Below are 15099 nucleotides of genomic sequence, written 5' to 3'. Positions count from 1 at the left end.
AGGCTACAAAACATGTGACGACGCCATTGCTCTGACAACTAATGGAATACGTGCTTGTATATGCTTCTTGTGTTTTGACAGTGTCTCAATTTTAATTTCTAACAGGGTAAATATCGGTAGACCTAGCCCATATAAACAAAAGCCCATACTGGAGTCCACAATAATTTTTAAGAATGTAAAGAAGTACTGAGTCTAAAAAGTTTGAGAATCTCATTCTAGAACACTAGCAATAATTCCTCCTATAACTATACATATTTCAAAATACTAATTCTTGGGTGACTTCTGGAACCCTTATCCTTCAAAACTAGTGTTCCCAGAGAAAATATCTAACTAAGAAAGTGTAACAACAGCTCAGCCAAACAACTTTACTGGGCGTGGTGGGGTGAGGCAGGAAGGAGGCGAGTGGTTAGTTGCAAGAGTGAAAACAGTTTAAATGTCTGTTCATTGTCTCCAGTCCTCTAATGCCTCAGTATAAGATGACTCTTAAAATACCTATTTGGGGTTATCTTGTGGTTGGCGTTCTGCTTGCATTGGTTGGGGGGGGGCGGGGAGCGTAACTGAATCTAAAAAACTTGACACAGTCTGTTTATTCTGCACATGGGACTCTGGCTGAGAAGAATGTCAGCTTTTGGAAAAAAGTCTTTGGTGTGGGTTTATGAGAAAGATAAGGAAAATAATCGTTCCTATAAATCGGAAGAGCAGAGTGGGAGCCTCCAGATTACTCACTAACAGTTAGCCCAGCGAAGCCCCTTAAGTGTTTGATGCACTGGAGCACTAAAGCCGTTTGCCCCTCAGAGAGTAGAGAATGGGAGGGGTCATAGAAGAGATTCCATTTTCAGCACAAAGAATCAAATCAGAAAAAAATTTTATATTCTGCCCATAAGGCTGAACTCCCCTTTGTCACTCTCCATCCTTTATGCCCAGTTTCCCTTCAAATACCATGTATCTTCTCTTAAACTAAACCCCTCAGAACAATTTTTTATTTCTTCCACTATTAGTCAAAATATACAATCTGAATTGAATATTTCAAAGATTTATTTAATCGTATCTAATATTCGATAAGGCTGCTTATTCATTTCTGACCTGTTTCTAGCATCTTGCCTTTGTCTGTAAATATGGCATTCCAGGCATTTTCAGAATATTTTCAAAGAAGGATCATTACCCCAATGCTTACTGACACAATGTTGATCTCTCCACATCCCATGTCGTGCTGCAAGTTCATTTCCAATTTGCTGTCTAAGCTAGACCCTTGACACTAGGCAGAATCGTTTCTTGCTTTTTTCTCTTCCCTTTATTATCTTAGTCTCTAATGAGTTCTGCTTGCTGTATTCAATTAGTTTGCTTCTCTTTGTCAAAATACATCATTGTTTATTCTTATCCAATGCACTACTATCTCTCTATCTATTCTTTTGTTATGTTTCCCCAGAATCTTAAGTTACCACAGCCTAGAAATTTTAATATATTGCCATCTCATTCTGATTTGGAGCTTTTGTCTTGATCTTTAGAATAATTTTCCAGTTATGAGATAACATTTCTGTCCATTTGTATTAATTTTACATGCAGAAATTCTGTTAACGCGCCAAATCATACATACTGAACTAAAGCAAAACTACAATTTAGTCGCTCCTTTTATCTGCCTAACTTACGAAACACATAAAAGCTAATCCTCCAGACGGGCACTGATTTGTTTGCTTGACATGCTTTATACTTTATTCCTTAGCATTTTACTAAAATTTTTATTCAAAATATTTTTTCTCTCCAAACACCACATTTGCATGGAAATAATGTATCTTAACTCTGTTGCCCGTATAATACCCTATTTGCACATACTTTGCATTGGTTATTTGTGCAGGCAGAACACCATACTCCTAGAATCCTCCACTGTCCCTCTGTCAGACCCCTAGAAATATTTGATTTGACTGTAAAGACTTCATACATTTACCCAAGCCATCCAGCATTACTTAAGCTGTGCCTAGGAAAGTTTCAATAGCAGTCATTTCCTAAATGCTCTTATTTCATCCTAAAAATAGAGGTGGCAGACAAATAAGAGAATTAGCAACGTGTCATAAAACAGCCTTTACACTAGTAAGAAAAAGTCTAACACAAATGCATGGAGGAGAGGTGATCAGGATGCTCGCACTCAGGGTTCAAAAGAGCCACCACCTCTGCGCTAGAATCACGTGCTCAGAGACGGGCCAAGTAAGAGTATCTCGTTCTAAGTCATGGAATGAAAAGAGAACGCTTTAATTTCCATAATCTGTTTTTTAAAAATTTGTCCTTATTTCAGAGCTTCTTTAACTTTCTAATTCATTAACACACCATTCGAAGATAAAATGCACTTCAGCAAAAATAAGCAGCTTTGATTTTCTTTACTTTGGTTTTTTTGCAGCATCCATTTTGCCATTTTTTAAATCCTCATACATATTCTCAACTAAATTATTCTTATCTTGCCTAACCTCATTGACCAACCCATTACACATACTCTCTTTCTATCTCTAGCAGCTCTTTTCTAACAGCATTCTTATCTTTCCTCTGAAAGTTTAAATAGTTTCTGCATATTGTTGTTGGATTCTTTCCCTTGCCCAAAATAGGTTGGTTTTTTTGTTTTGTTGTGTTGTGTTTGGGGCAGCGGGTAGGAGATAGGAAAATGGTTATTTTAATTTTAAATCCTAAAGATCAAGCAATTTACTCATCTTGCCCCGGTACATATATTCGGAGAAAATTTAGTGTCCAAGTTCATTTTGCAAAGCTCGGTACACACTGCCATTGTTCTTTCTATGTGAATGCTGCCTTGTACCTTCGTAAGTGCTCCAGCTTTGGGGCCCTGCCTTTGCCACTTCTGTGAGGCGCGCTAGCTGCCCTCAAGTATAGGAAGAAAGGGTTGTTCTCTTTCTAACTTTGCTGGCCCTGCTGGATGTGTGAGCTCAGAACTCTGAAAAGCACACTAGTTCTTCGAACAGAGGCCTCTACTCCAGGCATACACAACATATCAACATGTGCAGTGCTGTTCACTCTTCCAGGGTGATCTGGTTAGAGCATAATCCAAAATTCCCTTCCTCTCATTTCTCAGTTGTTTTTTTCCCCTCCTTTCAAGCACATTTTAGACTCTAAGCAATTGATCCTTGTGGACAAACCCCTTTGAACAAGAGCGCTGAAGCCAGGTCATCATCGCCTGAGGCATGAAATGAGGTGAGAAATAAGTCTTTAATTACTAATTTCACCAAACTCTGCCTTTTTTCAGAAGCCAAGGTTCTGTATCCAGAAAGCCCCCTTTTCTTGGCTTTCCAACAGGTCTAGAGCACCAAATTTGTTACTTAAAAACTTATCAGATTCTAATTTCACTTGTCCTTCTTTGGCAAACAGGGGATCTTAAATCCAGCCTTGTAAAGAGATTTCAGGTCCACTGAGTTCTCTTCAGTGTTATCTGACCCACTTTTAAGGCCTCTGTCCTCACCTCATTTTTATAGTCAGGCCTTCCAACCAATGGTCAGTCCCCACCCCTCCTCTCTCTCCTTAGCGCCCCTGTAGCACACTCCACCCATCACGTACACCTTCTACCATTCCGTAGGCCATGCACATACGTTCAGTAGGCTTGAGGCTCTTCCTTCCCATACCCCCGACAACTGATCATCAAATGCCAAATAAACAGAAAGAAGGACATCATCTTATATTCATAGGTTCAGTGCTGGTTACCACTATGTCCAAACTGGCTTCTTCTAGATCAATGCCCATTTTCATGGACAATGTTCAGAGTGAGATGACGTTTTCTATCTTACAAGAATGAATTTCATAATCACAGTCCATTCAATGATACGAAGTCCCTCAGTGTTGCACAGAGTGATTTTTAACAATAGTCATGAGCAATGCTTTGTTAAAAACTGAAGCTGAAAAGCATTACTGAATATCAACATGACCTGGGTTTTATTCTATGGCATTACTGGTGTGGAAATTAAACATATGCTGCCCATTCTTAGGTGAATAATGCTTCATTTATGGGACACAGATAGGAATCTACGAGTAGATTCTTGAACAACCACAACCCCTTGTGGAAACAATACAGCTATTTAGTTAATAATATGGATTTTGAAAAGAAAGAAAATCTCTTGTCATATTTTGTAAAGTTTTTGCTTAACCTCTCACATAGAAGAAAAATTAAGAAGTGGATAGAATATACTCGTTTGAATTTAGTAAAAGGGAAACTCCACCGAAATGTTGAACGGTTTTATTGTTCCATCCAATTCCTAATTATCTGAGGGTAAACTGTCCACCTTACGGATAACTGTGAGGCTTGGAAACGTCAGTCTGCCCCAGCTGGGTCATGAAGAGGTGAACCAGGAGGCCACACAGATGCCTGTAGTACAGGGTTTAAGTAAATGTACAGGTTCTTGTCTATTTGGCACCTTGAGAAGAACTGAAGAAAATCAGGTCCTTGCATTTGAGCCATTAGATTCCGCAGCCTCAGCATCAGCAGAGGGGCGGCGGGTCTCCCCGCAGGGGCTCCCAGCCCTTTCTGTCACCTCCCTCCCCCTCCCCCCCTTCTCAGCACAGTACACTGTGCTAAACTGCCATGACATGGGACACATCTTCTGCACACTGGGAACTGTATGAGGGCCTCACGGCTCTCCTCATCCCCACAATGGTCCTCCTAGTAGGCCTCATGTTCCCCACTTCAGAGCTGAGGGAAATGTGGCCTCGAGAAGTTATCCAAGAAGGCAATAAGGAACAAAGCTAGCATTCCAGTCTAGATGTGTCTAGTTCTACATTCTTGTTCTTTCTAGAATGCTATGCCATTCATGCTATTTCTTTATATTAACTGTACCACATGGATAAGGGTGTTACTGAATCCTCAAAATATCAATTTTAAGTCACAAACAGTAAAAAGTAGTATTGCTAGTAACACACTGACTGAATAGAATTATTTTGTACTTTGTGTTAAGATGTGGAGACTAAATTAAAAATTACTTTTTTCATCTATTGTATAAGCATTATTTTCCAGAAATGTTTATTTATATAATAAACCTAAGAAGAATGGTAACAAACATTTATGAGTATTCACTCTGTGAAAAGCACTCTAGTAATCACTTTACGTATTTATTTCATTTAATCTTCACCCTGTGAGTTAGCCATGTATTATCATCACTGCCCTTTAACCAAGGAAGAAACTGAGGCACAGGGAACACAACTGATTGGGTTGTGTTTACAGCTAGTAAGGATCACAGCTAGTAAGTGGCGGTGGTGATACCCAAATTTGGTGTCGGGGATCTGACCACTGGGCCATCTCGTCACATTGAGGGAACTGACTCTGGTTACGTCCACAGGTAGAGGAGGCCTCAGAGCTGAGCAGGGAGGTGGAGACATTCCCAAAACGACCTCCCCTTGGTCTCAGGTCCCAGACCCTCAGAAGAGTAGGGGCAAACCAGCACTGCCTTTTGGTGGGAGTACAGCCCTTGACACCCTCCCTTCCTCCGTGTGATAGATGACAAGGAACGGAGAGACCTGGGCAAAGAGCAATACGGAAAATTCCTAAGTGAGAAAATACTACATGTGAGCAATTCATTACAGAATGGTCGGAGGTATGATGAGGCAGTGAGGCATCGTGGGTGGAAACCTGCTCACGGTCTCTACATACAAATCTTGGGGGGGAGGGGGCGGGGAACGTGAGGGATCAGCATTTATTTACTTAATCCATTATCCCCATTTTGAAACATAGGAATTTACAACCAAAGAAGCTGAAATGGAACGTTTTGTAAATTACTTAACAAAATACAGTAGCTATTTCCTTCTAAAGCATTTAGAGCTCAGTCGCTGTAAAGTAACCACTATGAAAAAATTCAAACATACATGAAAGTTTGGGGAGTGAATGAATCCCCATAAAACGAATGCTTTTAAAAAATGATTTACAAAATGATTCATAAAATGAATCCCCATAACCCTTCAACAATCCTCAAGATTTTGCCATACTGTACTATTTGCTTCACTACACCCTTTACAATTTTTCTGCTCAAGTATTTCAGAGCAAATGCCATTTGTCCTAAAACTGTCATTTACCCCTACAGGCTTTAAGATGTATTTGTTACATATAATGCACATAAAAAAAAAAATTTATAAACCACAATGTTATTGTCAAGTCTGAATAATTATTGGTATCAGGCCTGGTACATATTTAAATTCCACTGTTCATCTAAAAATCACCTTTTTTTTTTAAACTTGTTTTGTTCAAAACAGGATATCCAAACAAGGGACATACATTGCATTTCATCTCTTTAGTTCCTTTTAATCTGTAACAGCCCCTCCCCAACTTCCCCCTTTTAATCAGGCGGTCAACTTAAGGGAGCAACTAGCACAATTATAACCATTTTTATTCACTTCATGCCCCCCATTATTTACTACGCCCCTCAGAACATGGCGGACCTGATTGAGACCTTCCAGCCTCGAGTCAATTTTTCAGTTCCTTTACTTTTTGTCTTCAGAGTGGAAAACAACTACATATGACACATCATACCAGCAGCTGTGTTTTGTCTTCCAGAAGTTATCCACATTACTAAGGACTAAGCATGTCTGTTATTACAATGATACTTAATTACAATGGGAAGCACACTGAAGTCCTCCTTGAGAGACTGGTAGGAACCCAGCCCACCCATCCCTTTGCCCCATTACAAAGAAGGCACCAGTACCAAACCTGGGTAATTCTCTTAGAACAGAGCTGCCCATTGTTAATTCTAGAACTTGGGGAATTAGTAGGCCAACAGACAACTGTGATGGAGGGGAAAATCAGTTTGCTGTATCACAGTATGTGCTGGGCTCATTTTCTTTGTCAGGGGTTTTTAATTATTTAGGATGAAGCTCCATTGCATGTTTTGTAATAATAATGAAGTCTGAGGAGCACAAAACCTCACTACGGCAGGGCACAGCTATTAAATCTGTGCTGAGAGCGGGCAAGGAATCCAGGGCTTCTGACCAGCTTTTTGCGAGCGGTAATGACTATCAGGTATGTAGACAAAAAAAGGGAGAATTAGCCAACTCTGAATGGCAAATCCAATTCTGTCACTGAAGCCACCAGTGGCCAAGCGACTCTGGAACAGCCTTTTTGCTCTCGTGGGGGCAGCTCTCTCCTGCTCTGCCCTCACCCAGCTCGCCCTGCAGCACTGGGCAGGAGCCAAGGGTTGCTGAGCCCTGACAGCGGCCCAGAGCAAAGCTTCCTGTGGGAATGCCCCCAGGGACTCTCATTAAGATCGGCTCCTTCTTACACTCCTGCCTTATATCCTATGAAACGAAACACCAAAAAAGGCATATGTGAGCGAAGTGAGGCCATTCAGGACCTGGGCGTTGCTGCAAGTGGTCCTCCATAGGAGGCTGGCCCCTCCTTCCCACCCCTGGCACTCCACAGTTACTCATTCAAACCAATTATTTTATTTCAGAAATTACCATGATTAAAAAGAAATTGGTGGGGGCTTCCCTGGTGGCGCAGTGCCTGAGAGTCCGCCTGCTGATGCAGGGGACACGGGTTCATGCCCCGGTCCGGGAAGATCCCACATGCCGCGGAGTGGCTGGGCCCGTGAGCCATGGTCGCTGAGCCTGCGCGTCCGGAGCCTGTGCTCCGCGACGGGAGAGGCCACAGCAGCAAGAGGCCCGCGGACCTCAAAAAAAAAAAAAAAGAAATTAGTGAACAGTTTAAAAGACTTTCCCTAAAAAAAAAAAGGCAATCCAAGACATGCTTCATTTAGAATACAGCAAATGAATAAGAAGGGCTAAGAAGGGCAGGATGGGAAAAATCATTCAGAATTGTCATGGACCCTAAACCTATGGGAGAGTGACATCTTTACAGGCAATGAAACACAGCTGCTCTTAACGACCCAGAGGCCAGCTGTTCTGTGACTGGATAATCCAGGTTATTCGCCCTCTTTCTTGCCAGTCTGAGGTTATTAGCTCACATGATGTACATTTCTGCTACTTAGTGCTAAGAAAAGGAACACTCTCTCCAATAGCTTATGGGTTCCTGGGGGACAGGGAATGTGCTGAAATCAACCCAGAGCTTTGCAGACAGTAGGCACTCAAGAAATAACAGCTTGAGCAAAAAAGTCCTAGGGAGCCTCTCTGCCCCCCTCACCCATCCAGACCATTGCCTATCCAGGGTATGCTGAGGTTTCTCCCATTGTAACACTTGTTAAACTACATTGTAAATTGGCCATGTACTTGCTTGTGGCCCCAGCTAGCAGTTTAGCAGTTCAAGAGCATTTTGTTTATTAGTTATATATAAAATGCTTTGCACAGGGCCTGGCACACAGGTGTTCATTAAATATCTTGAGTAAATGAATGAATGAATGAAGAGGGCAGAGAATGAAATTTATAGCCCCACCAAAACTACATCTTTTTTCAAATAAATTACATACAAAAGAAAAGAAATAAAAGTGAGCTTTAATTCCACAACTCAAAAATAAACCTGTTAGGAGTTCATTGTGTATCCATCTAGTATTTTCTTCCATTCACCTACAATATATACATTTTGGGTTTTTTATTTCTTTATTTTTTTTAATAGAAAGAGGATTACATTATGCATAATAGTTTGTAACTTGTTTTTTAAAAAACACAATAATAAATATGTCATACATGACTTCCAAGGTTAGTACATACAGCTCTTCTTCATTGTTTATTTCAGTTGCACAGAATTCCAAAGAGTGGGACTTCCCTGGTGGCATGGTGGTTAAGAATCCGCCTGCCAATGCAGGGGACACGGGTTCAAGCCCTGGCCCGGGAAGATCCCACATGCCGCGGAGCAACTAAGCCCGTGTGCCACAACTACTGAGCTTGTGCTCTAGAGCTCACGAGCCACAACTGCTGAGCCCGGGTGCCACAACTACTGAAGCCTGTGCACCTAGAGCCGGCGCTCTGCAACAAGAGAAACCACCGCAATGAGAAGCCCTCTGAGAAGCCTGTGCACCACAACGAAGAGCAGCCCCTGCTAACCACAACTAGAGAAAGCCCACGAGCAGCAACGAAGACCAAACACAGCCAAAAATAAATTTAAAAAAAGAAGAATTCCAAAGAGTGACTACCATAATTTACCTAGTTCTTTACTGATAGATATTTGGGTCATTTCCAAGTTTTCACTATTATAAACCATGCTGTACAGAAGCGCACTATTAATGTGTGTGTGTGTGTGTGTGTGTGTGTCAGTGCTCATACACATATCTGACTCTGTGCCAGGTACTGTCCTAGCAAGGCCTTGGTATTGATATATAATGGTGAACACATACCATCCTGCTCTCAGGAAGATCAGAGCTCGATGAGACAGACAGACATTATTCAGAGAATCATATTAACAAATATACAATCACAAAATGGCATAAGTGCTCAGAAGGAAAAGCATACGATCATATGAAAGCATCTCATCAAAGGATCTAGAAGAATGGGGAGGTGGGTGGCACGTGCAAAGGCCCAGTGCAGGAGGGACCATGGCAGAAGTACAGAAGTAAAAGATCATCTGGCTGGATGTCAGAGAACACTGGTGGAGAATGGCGTCTTTGCACGCTTTTATAAGAGTTCCAGTCACATATTTATGTAACAAACACGTACTGAGCCCATATTATATGCACGGAACTGGCTAGGTGCTTCCGATTCAGCATGAACAAAAGAGACACCATCCCTGCCATCTCAGAGCTTTCGTTCTAGCAGAGCAAATTCTGCAGAGAGCAACTGTTAGCTAAGGGAGAATATATAGTTTAAATTTTGTTACATGTTGCCAAACTGCTCCCTTTGGGCAGGGTCCACTTGTTCACTGGGCTAGAAGACTCCTCAAAGCTATTTCTTGACTGAATTGGGTTCCTTAAAGCAACATAGTTCTTTACTAAGTCAATCAGTGATCCTGGGGTCACTGGGCTGTCACAGGCCAGAGGGATTCCACACCCTGACAGAAACACATGCACAAATACCACAGTCAAAAAAGACGATTCTGGGCTTCCCTGGTGGCGGAGTGGTTCAGAGTCCGCCTGCTAATGCAGGGTACACGGGTTTGTGCCCTGGTCCAGGAAGATCCCACATGCCGCGGAGTGGCTGGGCCCGTGAGCCATGGCCACTGAGCCTGTGTGTTTGGAGCCTGTGCTCTGCAACGGGAGAGGCCACAACAGTGAGAGGCCCGCGTACCGCAAAAAAAAAAAAAAAAAAAAAAAAAAGACGATTCTGTCAATATTATGACATAGTATGAGTGTGTTTCGTGTTTGGCAATTGCAATCATTCTTGCTTTTGTTGTGGTCATCCACTTACAATGCTTGGTGTCAGTTTATCTCTTGTAAAAATAAAATACAGTGCTGTGTGTGTGTGAGTTGTGAAAACAAAACAAAACAAAAGACGATTCTGACACTCCATCAGGGGACACTAAGATATTTTACTCCAAACGAAGCTTAATGCTCGATGAGATTTGGGGCCTCTCTGGAGACTTAAATTATTCATGTTCTACCTGTTCTCACTTATCATGGAAAATTGAGGGATGACTGTATGGGGTCTGGCAACCTAGTAGGGCAGGCTGGTAACATTTGTGCACGGTTAGATGCGGGGTGCATGGCCCCGCTCAGCGATTCTCCGTAGTTCATTTCAGGTTCACCCTCTTTCACTAACTCCCAGTTATCTGCACCCCAAGTGATTTTTTCCACAATACCGACCCGCCCACCCCCTGCCCCGCTTCACTCACTCCCATCTTTCTGGGCAGACGATCCCATCAGTTCTGATGAAACTGATTAGGACTGTCTGGTAAAAGCTGCCTCTTCTCTGCCTTGAATTTCTGAACTTCACCAATTCTCTTTTCACTTCTAATAGTTTCAAAGCGATGATTCTCCAGACCTTTGTTTATTTTATTTTCTCCAGATTGTCAATAGTTGTGCTCTTTACCAGCAAATTTCCCCTGACCTACACATACCCTCAGGTCTCCTCTTAAGCTAAAAAACCAAACAACTTGCTTAGATACTGATTCTGGCTTCCGCCTCAAGGCTGCCACTTCTCCCCATGTGCGTTCCTTAGTCCTGGTTGCGATTCTCATCACCCCGTTTCCCAGGGTTTCCTCCTGTTTCCAGACACCGCCACGTGTCACACTTCCAGCCCACCTTGTATTCTGAAAACACTGACTCTCATCACTTCCTTTTTCTGCCCTTGGATTTGGGTGGTCCCATGGCAGTTAAAATCAATCTCTGGAGTGCGAATTTGGAATTCCGAGGAGCCTCGTCACAATCTGATTCCCCTGCATCTTTCCAGCCTCAACTCTTACCATAAAACCTGCCCACCCTGTTGTCTTTGGTCCCTCAAAGCTTCCCCAGAACTGCCCTGTACTTACTTTCTTGTTCTGTGTCTTTACTCATCACCTTCTCCACTCTCACTCATCTGTCAAAACCCTCCTCATCTTTCAGGACCCAGTGCAAATATCATCTGGCAGAGCCCTTCCAGTCATCGCCGCCCCCCGCTCCCCACCGGAGGTATTCTCTTCAACTTCACTCCCTCGGTATTCAGGAAATGTCTGTGTCCCTCACTGAATGGTACACTCACCCCTGTACTCCTCACACAGCTGGCCTAGAATCCTGGTCTTGAATCCATCTTCCCTGTACGTTTGCAACTTCAGCCTCGTTACCTAGGTTTTCTGACTTCAGGCTCTTTATCAGTAAACTGGGTTAGAAATACCCACCTTCAGGCAAGGATATACAACAGAGAAAGACAGTCTCTTCAGTAAGTGGTGCTGGGAAAACGGGACAGCTACATGTAAAAGAATGAAATTAGAACACTCCCTAACACCATACACAAAAATAAACTCAAAATGGATTAGAGACCTAAATGTAAGAACCGGACTCTATAAAACTCTTAGAGGAAAACATAGGAAGAACACTCTTTGACATAAATCATAGCAAGATCTTTTTTGATCCATCTCCTAGAGTAATGGAAATAAAAACAAAAATAAACAAATGGGACCTAATGAAACTTAAAAGCTTTTGCAAATCAAAGGAAACTACAATCAAGACAAAAAGACAACCCTCAGAATTGGAGAAAATATTTGCAAACAAATCAACGGACAAAGGATTAATCTCCAAAATATATAAACAGCTCATGCAGCTCAATATTAACAAAATAAACAACCCAATCAAAAAATGGGCAGAAGACCTAAATAGACATTTCTCCAAAGAAGACATACAGATGGCCAAGAAGCACATGAAAAGCTGCTCAACATCACTGATCATTAGAGAAATGTAAATCAAAATGACAATGAGGTATCACCTCACACCACTTAGAATGGGCATCTTCAGAAAATCTACAAACAACGAATGCTGGAGAGAGTGTGGAAAAAAGGGAACCCTCTTGCACTGTTGGTGGGAATGTAAATTGATACAGCCACTATGGAGAACAGTATGGAGGTTCCTTAAAAAACTAAAAATAGAGCTACCATATGACCCAGCAATCCCACTACTGGGCATATACCCAGAGAAAACCATAATTCAAAAAGACATATGCACCCCAATGTTCACTGCAGCGCTATTTACAATAGCCAGGTCACGGAAGCAACCTAAATGTCCATTGACAGATGAATGGATAAAGAAGATGTGGTACATATATACAATGGAATATTACTCAGCCATAAAAAGGAATGAAATCGGGTCATTTGTAGAGACGTGGATGGATCTAGAGACTGTCATACAGAGTGAAGTAAGTCAGAAAGAGAAAAACAAATATTGTATATTCACACATGTATGTGGAACCTAGAAAAATGGCACAGATGAACTGGTTTGCAGGGCAGAAATAGAGACACAGATGTAGAGAACAAACGTATGGACACCAAGGGGGGAAAGTGGCAGGGGGTGGGGGTGGGATGAACTGGGCGATTGGGATTGACATGTATAAACCCGATGTGGATAAAATAGATAACAAATAAGAACCTGTTGTATAAAAAATAAAATAAAATTCAAAAATTAAAAAAATACCCACCTTTTAGGATTAAATTTAAATTAAATTTATTATAACTCATTGGGTGAAGCAAAATGAAATTTCTCTCAGAATTTCTTATACCTAAGGCAGCTCCAAACATACAGAAAATATGCCCTGTTTGCTTTCTACTTGCTGTCATGACAATTCATTTCCAAATAATGTACTTCATCTGATGAAAAATATCCTTTTCTCATGCTGTGGTATATGTCTAAGTTTCATCAAGCATCCTTGTCAATGATATTACTTTGACTATTTGCATTAGCATCTTCCTTAATTAAAATCTCATCCTTTTTGCAGATATCCATGATAAAAAAAACTTTGCTGTGCAAATACCATTGAGAGGAATACCTTAACAGGTTATGATAGTAACAGATGAGACAGTAGGTCTGACGTGGCACATCAGCTAAAAAGTTTACTTTTAAATTACCAAAAAAAAAAAAAAGGAAAGCAAGAATGTTAAAAATAATAAAGGAAATCTAAATTTTTTTTAAAAAAAAATCAAGAATCCACAAAATGTTATCAATGACAATGATATATAATGATCTGAGACTCAAGAACTGGGTTTTACAAAATCTAAACTGGGGTAGAAAAATGAACACCAATTTATTTTCTGGACAAAAGAGGATCAATTTGAATAGAGACTGTGAAATTTCACCCAGGTTTTTCCATGGCGGCCCCAGAGTGTGCACACATGCTTCCCAATTAGCCAGCCTGGCTTCTTAGCCACGAGCCATGGTAACGGAGTTAACTTATTTCACAGCCCTCTTTTACTTCACTTACCACCTCAGCAGGCAATCTTGGAGTTTCTGCTTTAATTATTTTGCAACTTGGCCCAGACCTTGGTATCACGCACAGTTCATAACCATAGGAGGAAGCAAAATTCGTAGCTGTCACCAATATTCAGGCAGACATCATGGCCAGTTACATGGCGACAGGAGCAAGGCCAGGAAGGAGTGGCCAGCATCTCAGCTAGTCAGAACAAGGGCTGCAAGCTACCATGAGCAATGCGGGTCGGAAGTCACAGGAGGGAGGTCAACTCAGGGTGGTAGAACCAGGCACTTACAGATGAGAAGCAGACTGGACACAAAAGATTAAGGTCTGAGGCATCCCAGGTCCCAGGCCATCTAAGCAGGCCTGGTCACAGACACAAGACTAGGGCAGCCAGCAAGGATGGAGCCTGACGGCTGAGGAGTTCTGACAAAAGCCTGTGCTGTAGAGCCAGGCAGCCTGGGTGTTAGACTTGTCTAGAGATGTCACGTATCCACTTGGCAGCACTGAATGTTATTTCATCTCACAAAGCCTCGGTTTCCTTATTTGTGGAAGGGAGAGCACAGTGTGAGGAATAAAGTGGGACACCTAGAGGGAGCTCCTAGGACATCTGGTACCTGTCTGGTATCGGACAAACAGACCGATAAGAGTAAAGCTCTTACTAAATGATAATTCCTTCCCCTTTCCCAAGAGGCTAAAGGTGACTTTCCACTCAGCCTCTATCTGCTTTACAGATAGGCAAGTGACCCACCCTCTGAGAAGCTGGGAGTGCAAAGCGTGGGAAGCAAAATAATCTGACACTGGCCTTTCTAGTCCAAACCCATCATTACCGCACAAATAAGTATACCTTATTTTTAAAAGTTGAGAGACAGAGAGAAAAAAAAAAGTCCAAAAGTAAATTGTCATTTTTCAAAATGCAGCTCCAGGGTTGTATGACTTCGGGGAGGTCATCACCTGTGTGCCTGTTTCCTCACGCGTAAGAGCCAGGCTACATATATCTCCCATGTTTTAGGGAGACACAAAACGAAACAAAACTAAACCACCCTGTGAAATCATTTTCAAATTTAAGGCAAAATGTAAATGCCCTTACAAGGACAGTGAGAGGATGACGTTTGACTTTCCATATCTATTTGGGTAATTTGGCAAGCCAGCTCAGACTTGCTGACCTGAGCTAACGCCAAGCCCCCTTCCCTGAGAGAGTGAACGTGTGCTGGATCAAGTGCACAGAAGATCAGTGATAAACCCTGCTTCTACCAGGACAGAGAGCCTGCTCTCTCCTATCAGCCGGGCATACCTTTGCTTCTCATTGAGTCAAGAGCTGACTGTGGGGACCATAAATCATCAGTTTCCAGAACACAAAGGGATCTGGGTGATGGA

General features: G+C 42.0%; 1 protein-coding gene across 1 annotated transcript in view; it reads right to left on the bottom strand.

Annotated features, from left to right (window-relative positions):
- GNAQ (G protein subunit alpha q) overlaps positions 1-15099 on the bottom strand; it is a 290132-nt gene that overhangs the window by 157074 nt on the left and 117959 nt on the right. The gene's annotated exons all lie outside the window — the stretch shown is intronic.

This window comes from Aethalodelphis obliquidens, unplaced genomic scaffold (assembly GCF_003676395.1).
Source record: "Aethalodelphis obliquidens isolate GAN/ISIS:26980383/991018 unplaced genomic scaffold, ASM367639v1 scaffold7, whole genome shotgun sequence".
Lineage (NCBI taxonomy): Eukaryota > Metazoa > Chordata > Mammalia > Artiodactyla > Delphinidae > Aethalodelphis > Aethalodelphis obliquidens.
Note: the sequence above shows the minus strand (reverse complement) of the source record. Positions and strands in the feature narration are given on the sequence as shown.